The following is an 11,133-nucleotide window of genomic DNA, read 5'->3' on the forward strand; positions in this document are numbered from 1 at the left end:
CATAGTTATTAGAAATACATAGATTATATATACATGAAAAAGGAACAAGGACAGTTTACATAAGGGTAGAGGACAATTTACCCCCTGGAAGGCGGGATGTCAGGTCGCAAGGGTCAATGCGTCCGCTCATAAGGGTAGGGCGACATTAGGTTGCAGTCGCAGGATTACATTTTACCTGTTATTATTTTGCCTACTTCTTGACAGATAAAATTGTCAAGTTTATGTAAGCCCTTGTGTAGGTTGGTATTTTGATCACTGGTGGTATGGATCAAGCTACACTCTATTAAGTTTCTTACTATTATGTTATTAATATAATAGATTGTATGGGCATTACCCCAATCAACTGGATGATTATTCAATTCAATATACTTAAAGATTCCACTGGAATTATTGCCATCCCTAACATTTTTCTTGTGTTATTCATTTTTAAAATATTCAAGGGTTTGGCAGTTTGACCTACATAAAATTGATTACACATTTAGCAAGGAACTTTATAAATGCATCCTTTTTTAACTTCAAGGAAATAATTTTTATTTCCTCAGCCAAAATTATAAAATTCCTTGCAAAATGTATAATCAATTTTACATAGGTCAAACTGCCAAGCCCTTAAACATTAGAATTGAACAACACAAGAATTTTTTTAGGGATGGCAGTAACTCCAGTGGAATCTTTAAGCATACTGAATTGAATAATAATCCAGTTCATTGGAGTAATGCCCATACAATCTATTATATTAACAACATAATAGTAAGAAACTTAATAGAGTGTAGTTTGATCCATACCACCAGTGATCAAAATACCAACCTACACAAGGGCTCATATAAACTTGACAATTTTATCTGTCAAGAAATAAGCAAAATAATATCAGGTAAAATGTAACCTTGAGACTATGACCTAATGTCGCCCTACCCTTATGAGCGGATGCATTGACCCTTGCGACCTGACATACCGCCTTCCAGGGGGTAAATTGTCCTCTACCCTTATGTAAACTGTCCTTGTTCGTTTTTCATGTTTATATAATCTATGTATTTCTATCAACAATGTACTTTTTGCACTGAAGATGTAATATACGAAAGCGCTCTGCTTCGTTAATTTCTTTTTCCTAATGGTCTACTTTGCATAAGTGAACACACGTACCCGTATTCTTATTTGCATATATATATATATATATATATATATATATATATATATATATATATTATATATATATATATATATATATATATTTATATATATACATATACACACACACACACACACACACACACACACACACACATATATATATATATATATATATATATATATATATATATATATATATATATATATTGTTGAAGGTGATGCTGTTTCCTGCATAGATAATTTTCTTGCAGATACTTTCTAAAGATCTCACTAATCGCCATTTAGTAGGGTCTAAACTCAGTAGAACTGAGGATTACAAAGGCGGAGCATGCTGACAGGAGACCTTTTGGTCTATAACTAGGTCGGATGCAAAAAAAATATAACAATGATAGATATATAAAAAGATAATAATAAAATAAAAGTTATAATAATATAAATAATGATAGATAAAGTAGATAAATGCATATGTATAGTTAAATGATAAGCAAATAGGTAAATAGTAAATAATAATAAATTGACAGATAAATAGTAATAAATGAAAATCAAGCAAATAATAAACAGACCAATAATTACATTACCTTACCGGGGTGTTGACTTGGACGTTAGCCACTATGGAGCTCCATTCCTGTCTGCACATGGCTCTTCTTAACAAGATGGCATTTGTTATTTCTTCTCCTACAGACGTCCTTACTCCGTCTACATATTTTCTGCGTGGTCTTCCTCTTGCCCTCTTTCCGTATTTTTCCTGTTAGACACGTGTGTTCTAATTGTTGTTTTCTCATGACGTGTCCTACAAAGTGTAACTGTCTTTTCCTGATAGTTGTTATTATTTCCGTCAGTGTTCCTATTTACTTCAGTATTTCTTCGTTTTTTTAATGCTGTCCATGAAATTTTCAGCATCTTTCCCCAAATCCACGTTCCTACTGCTTTTATCCTGTCCTGCATTTGTTTACTAATTCTCCAAGTTTCACATCCATATAGTAATACTGACCAAATGGAACAAATGATAAAAACAAAACAAAAAAGAAATAAACAGATAATATAAAATAAATGGTATGCTTTACAGCATCTTGCTTAGATGTTTATCTAAACGAATCTTAAAGCTTCAAACTGAACTACATTGCATTGTCTCTGCAGGAAATTTACTCCAATCATTAACTGCACGGTTGGCAAAGTTATTTCTACCCACTTCCAAATTAAATCTATTCCCTGCCAGTTTGAGACCATTGTTTTTTTGTTTGATTCTCATTCACTGTAAAAACAATTGTCATTTTTTATGTCATCAATCCCCTTTAGAATCTTAAAGACCTGTACAGATTCATATGTTCTAGTCGATTTTCGTATGATATATTCTTTATATTTGGAATCAGTTTTGTGGCTCGTCGTTGTACTTTTTCCAATCCGTCAATGTCTTTAATAAGATTCGGTGACCATACGGAAACACCATATTCCAAATGTGGACGAACTAACGATTTATATAGCTTCTTAATGAGAGATGGACTTTTGAAGTCAAAAGATCGCGCAATCAGTCCTAGAATCTTATTTGCTTTCTCAGATGCTGAAATACACTGCTTAGATGATTTGAGATCGTTACTGATAATTACCCCGAGATCCTTCTTACAATTCATTTTTGATAACGAAGTTCCAAATAACTTGTAATCGTACTTACTGTTATTTTTACCTATGTACATAACCTTGCATTTATTTGCGTTAATTTTTTATTAGCCATTTTTCAGCCCATTGCAGTAATTGATCTAATTCTTTTTTAATATCTAATTGATTTAAGTGATCATTTGCCATTCCGTACAGTTTTGTATCATCAGCAAATTTGGAGACAATAGATTTTAGTCTGTAGTCTATATCACTTATATATACTATGAATAGAAGTGGCCCAAGAACAGAACCCTGAGGAACTACACTCGTAACACTTTTCCATCTAGAATTTTTTTCCATTTAGAACAACTTTCTATTTTATGATTATTCAACCGATTTCTAGTCCAACTTAATAGGCTACCACCTACTCCGTGTGAAGCTAATTTGGTAAGTAACCTTTCGTGGGAGACGATTTCAAAAGCTTTTGCAAAGTCTAGATATATCAAATCTATATTGTTTATTTTGTCGTAATTCGAGATAACTGTGTTGTAGAATTCGAGTAAGTTAGTCACGCAAGAACGCTTCCATCTGAATCCATGCTGGCTATCATTTATCAAACAGTTACTTTTTAAATGATGTTCAATAGCATCTCTGATGATAGTTTTCATCGTTTCTCCTATGATTGAAGTCAACTTTATAGGCCTGTAGTTATTTGGATTCTTTTTGTCACCTTTTTCGAATATGGGAGTAACATTAGCTAGTGTCCATTCTCCTGGGATATCTCCGGATATGATGGATTTTTTTTTCTTTAATAATTTCCAATGGAGCAACAATCTCATTCATTTTCTTTAAGATTCTTGGATGCCAACCGTCAGGCCCTGGTGTTTTATTAACTTTTAGTGTCTCTATACTCCTTTTATTCATTTATCTATTCTTTATTTACCGTAGTAAGTTCACCCTAGACTTTTCACAGGTTTCAGTTTAGAGTTCACTTTGAGGTGGTTCGTTTACAAATATTGAGCTCAAATAGTTGTTTAAAATGTTACACATTCCTTCGTTTGAATACTCAAGTTGACCGTCAGCAGATAATAGTGGGCCAATGTGATTCCTATTAACCTTTTCATCTCTAATGTAACTATAGAATTCTTTGGAATTCTATTTGGATTTATGAGTGATATTCAGATATTTCGCTTCATTTTGTCTTCAAATCTGTAAGCTGAATTTCCTGGCGTAGTCCTATGAACTGAGCTTTACTAAAATCGGGTATTTTCGATACACAAGCATCATGCTTTCACGGCTAGTAATCAATAGATCTAGCAAGCTTCCATGTCTTGTGGGCTCCTTTATATTCTAAACTAAATAATTGTCACCGAAAAAATCGATCGAGCGACTACCTATATGGACATGTTCAAGGGGCATCCAATCAATATCAGTAAAATTGTAATCACCCATTATCGATAAATCCCGGTTGCAGAAACTAGACAGTTCTTAAAACAATAGTTTGTGGTTTGCTAATGATTTTTTTTTTTTTTTTTGCCCATCTATTACACCTACATTCATTATTTCCATATGTTTGGGTTAACTTTACCCACAAACTATCATATGTATCCTGTTATACTTTCTCTAAAACACAGGCATGGTTATTGCTGTTAACGTATAACCGAACACCCCCTCCTTTCTTGTGGTTTCTATCCTGATGAAAGTGTTTATGTCCCGCAATGTTAAGTTCAGCTTCAAACTCTTTACATTTAACCATGTCTCGGTTATTCCTATCATATCGAGATTTTCATTTTCGACATACGCCTGTGTTTCTTGAAATTTATTCCTAATACTACGAACATTAAAGAACATGGTATTAAGAAATTCATGATTATTTCTTTTTGACACGTATTCCAACATCATGCCTTACATTATAGTTTTGTTCTTTATTGACATCTTGCTCTATATTGACATTTGGTCCTTCATTGACATTCAATGCCTCATGGACATTTGCCCCATCCCCGACATCTGGTCCCTTGCGGTTATTCGATCTCTTATGTATACCTTGCCCCCCTACGTCACCGCGTTTCACACCGGCCTCCCGTCATTCGCTGATATTCTGCCCAGCTACCCTTCCTAAAATGATATTCTGTCCTCCACTAATATTATAACATTATATCCAACCGTGCTATTTTGTCCTCCACTGTCATTGCATACCATCGTGATATTTTTCTCCAGTATCATTATATCCCATCTTGATATTTTGTCCTCCACTATTAATACATCCCATCGTGATATTTTGCCCATTGACATTACATCCTAGTTTAATATTTCGTCCTCTACAGACATTATATCCTAATATGATATTTTGTCATACACTGGCATTTTGCTTTACAGTCTACATTATTGCAATACCCTACTCTGTTTTCCCCAATACACTATATTTCCCCTTCCCTTTGAGTTTCTACCCCAAAAAAGGAACTAGGGATAGAGAGGGTGCTGATATGAAAAAAGAAAAAGTACTCAGAAAGGTGATACCCACAGATCAAAGAGGCAGTGAACAAGAAAATGAAGGCATTTACGAAGTGGATGAAAGCTAGATAACCAGAGGACAGAACATAAGTGGAACAGAGAGAAGCACATGAGAAAATTAAAAGAAAAGGTAAACAAGACATGTGGAATACCATTGGAAGGGATATAATGGAGTACAGCAAAAGTACAAAGAAAATGTTGTATAATATGGCGAAAAATTACAAGAAAAAAACAGGAAGCAACATATACGGTGAATAACAGTAACGGAAACCTTATACTATAACCTGGGAAAATTGCAGGTAGATAGTCAGAATATTTTGAAGAGCTATTGAACATAGATGGAGAGGTTGAGTACGAAGATTGGAAAGAATTACAACAGGAGGAAGATGATATAGAAGATATTAGCCCCGAGGAAATTATAAGCGCATTGAAGGATATGAAAAATGGAAAGGTGCCTGGGGATAACGAGATGCCAATAAAAATTATTGAGTCAGGAGGACTAGAATTAGTAGAATGGTTAAGAAAAATATTTGATAAAGCTTGGAGACAAGAAAAAAGCCATAAGATTTAGAAACAGATATATTATGCCCTATCTTTAAGAAAGGAGACAAACGAAATTGAGTAAATTAAAGAGGGATTTCGCCTTTGTCATATACAGGTAAATTGTATGAAAGAATTATAGAAAGAAGACTAAGGATCATCAGGGAGAAGTAGGGAAACTAGCAGCACGAATTTAGACCAGATAGAGGAATATGATAAAAGCATGCATATTGCATTCACAGATTTAGAAAAAGAATTCGAAAGAATTGATAGGACAAAACTTTGGGAAGTGGTAGGGGACCAACATTACAATATATCACAGAAATTTATCAGTTATGAAAATTTTATATCATAACAAGAAGAGCAAAACTAAAAACAAGGGAATTGAAAGTAGATGGTTTAACGTGATTTATCCTATTCGTGGACAAGTGTGTGAGAGAGACTTACACCAACGAGGACAAGGAAATGATAATGGCATACACAGATGATGCAACTAAAATAACGAAAAACCAAACTGATTTACAAGCTACGATAGATACTGGTAGGTAGCAGGAAGCAACTAGAAGGAAAGGTCTACAAATAAGCACAAATAAAACCGAGGTTATGAATGTCAACAGGAATAGAGAAGAATACAGTGTATACGTAAATAAACAACAGTCGAGACAAGTCAACAAATTCAGTTATTTGGGAGTTTCATTTGCTCAGGATAATCACCAGGAAAGCGAAATCACGAAAAAAAAAATCTTCCACTCTTAAAAGACAAGAATGTACCGATTACATGTAAAATGGTTATATATATACTACTCTATTAAAGCCAGTTCTAGTGTACGGTTCAGAGGCATGGAACATAGCAATGAAAATAGAACCTAAGATAGAAGCAGCAAAAACGAGGGTATTGAGTCACCAGAAGAGATAGAATGAGAAACGAGAAAATAAGAAAACATCTGGAAGTAGAACCAATTGTAGAAATCATAGGAAGAAACAACTTGAGATGGTACTGTATGGGTATGTAACAAGAATGGAAGAGAATAGATATCCTAAGAAGTATATGGTAGGGCAACCAAGAGAAAAGAGACTGGAGGGGAGACCTAGAAAGAGATTGTGTAAAGATGAACTTAGAAGAAATTTAAAACTAGAAGAAATAAATCAAGATATATTATACAAATATCATAACTGCTGGACGAGTCTGATCCAAAGGCTGACAACTGACAGATTATTACATCTACCTGGAGTCTGGTGAGAAAGTTGAGAACATATATATATATATATATATATATATATATATATGTATATATATATATACATATATGTGTATATATACGAGTATGTATATATATATATTATATATATATATATACATATATATATATATATATATATATATATATATAATTACATATAAATGCATGTATGTATGTATGTGTTCTCCTTCCCTCTATCTCTGCCTTCTACACTTCTTTCACTAATCTTTCTTCACTCATTCTTTCCATGTGTCTAAAACATCCTAACACTCTTCTCTGCCATCTTCTCCTCAACTCTTCGTTGCTTACTCTATCCAATCTTACAACTCCTACCATTGTTCTCTGACATTTCATCTCAAAACATTTAAACTTTTCCTATGTGCCTTTCTTTGATTCTATGTCTCTTCTCCATCACTCCTTCATATAATCTCATGTGTATATTCATTCTCAGATGCCTATTTATATAATACCCCAAGGTTACCTGCTTACCTCAATCCACAAGCGAAGTATTGTCAACAAACAATAACTGGCTTACCTCCCACTTTTCTTCATTTTCTTTGACAATATCTAGTCCTTTTCCCCATTAACTTTGCATTTACCTCTCACACCACCCCATCCATATGCATATCAAACAACCATGGCGACATGACACATTCCTGACACAGCCCCACCTTTACCTCAAACCATTTCCTCTCTCTCCATTTCTAATTCTAACACAGGCTCTTCTGCTCTCGTGAAAACTCTTGACTGCTCTTAACAGCTTTCCCTTTGTCCCATATATCTGCAATACCTCCCAAATTGCCTTATTGTCTACCCTTTCATAAGCCTTTTCCAAAACCATAAAGCCCCGAAAAGTACCCTTACCTTTCGCTAAAGCTTTTTCACATATCTATCGTACCCCAAAATCTGACCCACGCACCCTCAACCTCTCTTAAACCCACACAGATCCTCACCAGGTACTCTCTGTTCTCCTCCATTTTCCTCTCCCATCGACGTTATTTTCTTAGAGCCTCCCCCTGCTACCACCAACCCCCTATCCTTCTCTAAATTCAACAGCTTCCTCTTCTGTTAACATCTGTCCATCCGCGCCTTATATCTTCTCTTCTCTACTTGACTCACCTTCTCTTTCTCTTTTAACTTCCCAAAATATATATTTATTACTTTTACATACTCCTCCCACATTTTACATCTGCTCTCTTCACCACGTTTCACACTTCTCTCAGCTTCTTGTACTTTTGTGCTCCTTTTTCATCTCATTTAAACAGTTTACTCTAAGTACCTTTCTCCATCTACCCTCCATTCTTAACTTATTTTCCACACAAAAAATAATAATAATAATAATAAATTCTGTTCCCCTTAGAACATGGACATCCAGAACTCTTCCTACCATTACAAAGTTTATTAATGCCTTATCAATCACCTTTCCATCCACTACTCTTTACAATATGTAATTATGCTTGACTTTTTCTCAAACAGCAACTCTTTTTCTAAACACATTTCCACCATCAGCTCTCCACTATGATTTTTACTTGGCCCCCCAAACTATCCTACTACTCCGTCTATTGGTTTATCACCCTACTCAAGCATTTACATTTCCCAATACCACTATATTGACACTCCTCCCAAAACACTCAACGCACTCCCCTAAATCTATCCCAGAAGCCTCCCTTTCCTCTACACTTCTCTTATTATGCACATATGCATTTACAATGACCTACACCTCCCTTCCCAGTTTCACTTTCATCCACCACAAGCTCTCTTATTTCTGCACTTACTAATGAGCCACCCTTCCCTCCCTTGTCCTCTCGTCGCTCCCGCCACCCTCCCCACTACACTCTCAAATTCAAAATCATCCCTCCCTTCCAAACTAGTTTCAATTAATGCAATACATCAATATTTCTTTCTCACAAACATACTGCCTATCTCTTCCATTTCGCTCTCATCTGTACCACACCCGCTCTCATTGACAGACCCAAACTTTACGGTTCTGGTTGGAAAATTCCTCTTATGACTCGACTTCTTGTAGGAATAGGTTTACGAAGAAGAGGATACCTAGTCCCATCACTCTGCTCTGTCCCGTTTTAGCTACCTAAAGTACCGGTTGCATACTACTGAATAATTTAAACTGCACAATAAAATTCAGTTACGCACACACACACACACACACACACACACACACACACACACACACACACACACACACACACACACACACACACACACACACACACAGAGAGAGAGAGAGAGACACACAAACACACAGACAGACACACACACATATATATATGAATATATATATATATATATATGTATATATATACATATATAATATATATATATATACAGTATATATATATATATATATATATATATATATATATGCAGAAAGATCACTATAAACAACACGTGATCCACAAATTTTGCTGGTAACCACTAAGGAAATCAGAAGAAAACAGTAATTCCCAAGCGCTTTCGTGTAATTCACATCTTCAGGGGAATACAGAAAAAGTTGTGTTACAAAGAGGTTTAAAAATAACAAGATTATACACTAGGAAAGGAACAGGCAAGGTACGAGATGTCACAAAATTAAACACTAGGAAAGGAACTGGCATAGCACAAGATGACACGAATCATTACACTAGGAAAGGAACCGGTGAAGCACAAAAAGTCACATATGAAATAAGAATAAGTCTTGGTACACAAAGTCATCAAAGAAAAAGAAATCTAGAGAACAGCACAATTCACCAAATTAATTTTGGTCACATACAACCTGATTACAAATCTTGTTAATGATGAATTTATCTAATTTATAAATGCCATTACTGATATTAAGAGTAGAACCTTCAGAATTTTTTATAATACTACTTTCTATTATGTTTCTATTGACAAATGAATTACAAGAAATGATAGTGGAAGCATTAGTCCAATTGATACAATGATTGAAGTCTTTCATGTGAACAAATAGAGCATTGGATTCTTGTGCTGTTCTAACACTATATTTATGTTGTTTAATTCTAGTTGATAGTTCTTTGCCCGTTTGTCCAATGTAATACTTTTGATAACTTCAACATATAATTTTGGTTAAACATATAGAAATTAAGAAAGTTAAAGTGAAAGAAGCATTCCGTATTGCTAACCAAGCAAAATTGTCATTTCATAATTCTATTCCGTGTGAATGGAAGAATATGGTATTGGATTTTTGTTACGACCGGCTTAGGAAATCTCGTCTGGTTTTACAAAACAAATTGAAACGTAAGTTAAAATTATTGATTAAGAACAGTGGTTGGACAAAGGATGCAGTAGGTTATGGGTTAAAGTTCGCCTATTCCAACAAGGAGTTAGATTTTGTAGAAATTGCTAAATCTTTTTCTAATTTTGAAAGGTACAGTGATTTATCATCCGAAGAAGTAAACATTTATAAGGGCATTATTTATGCTTCTTTGAGTAACCCTCGATTTCCCAATTGCCCAAATAGATTGATTAAGGCTTTAGAAGCTCTCAAAAAGGATAAACATTTACATATCACTAGAGCAGATAAAGCAAATGCAGTGGTAATTTTAAATAGGGATGACTACTTGTCTAAAATGGATGATCTTTTGTCAGATCACATTACATATGGCCAACTTAAGACCAACCCACTTAATAAGGTGAACAGTGAATTTAACAAAAAAAAAAAAAAAAAAAAATGAAAACTTTGTTAAAGGGGGAAGATGAACTCATCAAACGTTTTTCTACCATCACTCCTTCTCTTCCCTATATGTATGGATTAGTAAAAACACACAAACCAAATAATCCAATAAGACCTATTATTAGCTCTGTTAAATCCATTTCTTATAATTTATCCAAATGGCTAGTGTCCTTACTCAGTCCATTAGTTGGCACAATTTCTAATTCATCCTTAAAAAATAATGTAGACTTAGTTAAAAAACTTAATGGTTTAAATATTAATTATAATTTTAGGTTAGTAAGTTTTGATATAATTAGTTTATTTACAAAAATTCCTGTAGATGATTTAATTGTTCTTCTTACTGATTATTTAGACAAAATCTCACTTCCTTTGCCTTCTACTATTATAATTGAACTTATCAAATTATGCGTAAAAAATTGTAAGTTTGAATTTAAC

This window comes from Oratosquilla oratoria, chromosome 22, assembly GCF_046742065.1.
Source record: "Oratosquilla oratoria isolate Oo_2021 chromosome 22, ASM4674206v1, whole genome shotgun sequence".
In the NCBI taxonomy this organism is placed as follows: domain Eukaryota; kingdom Metazoa; phylum Arthropoda; class Malacostraca; order Stomatopoda; family Squillidae; genus Oratosquilla; species Oratosquilla oratoria.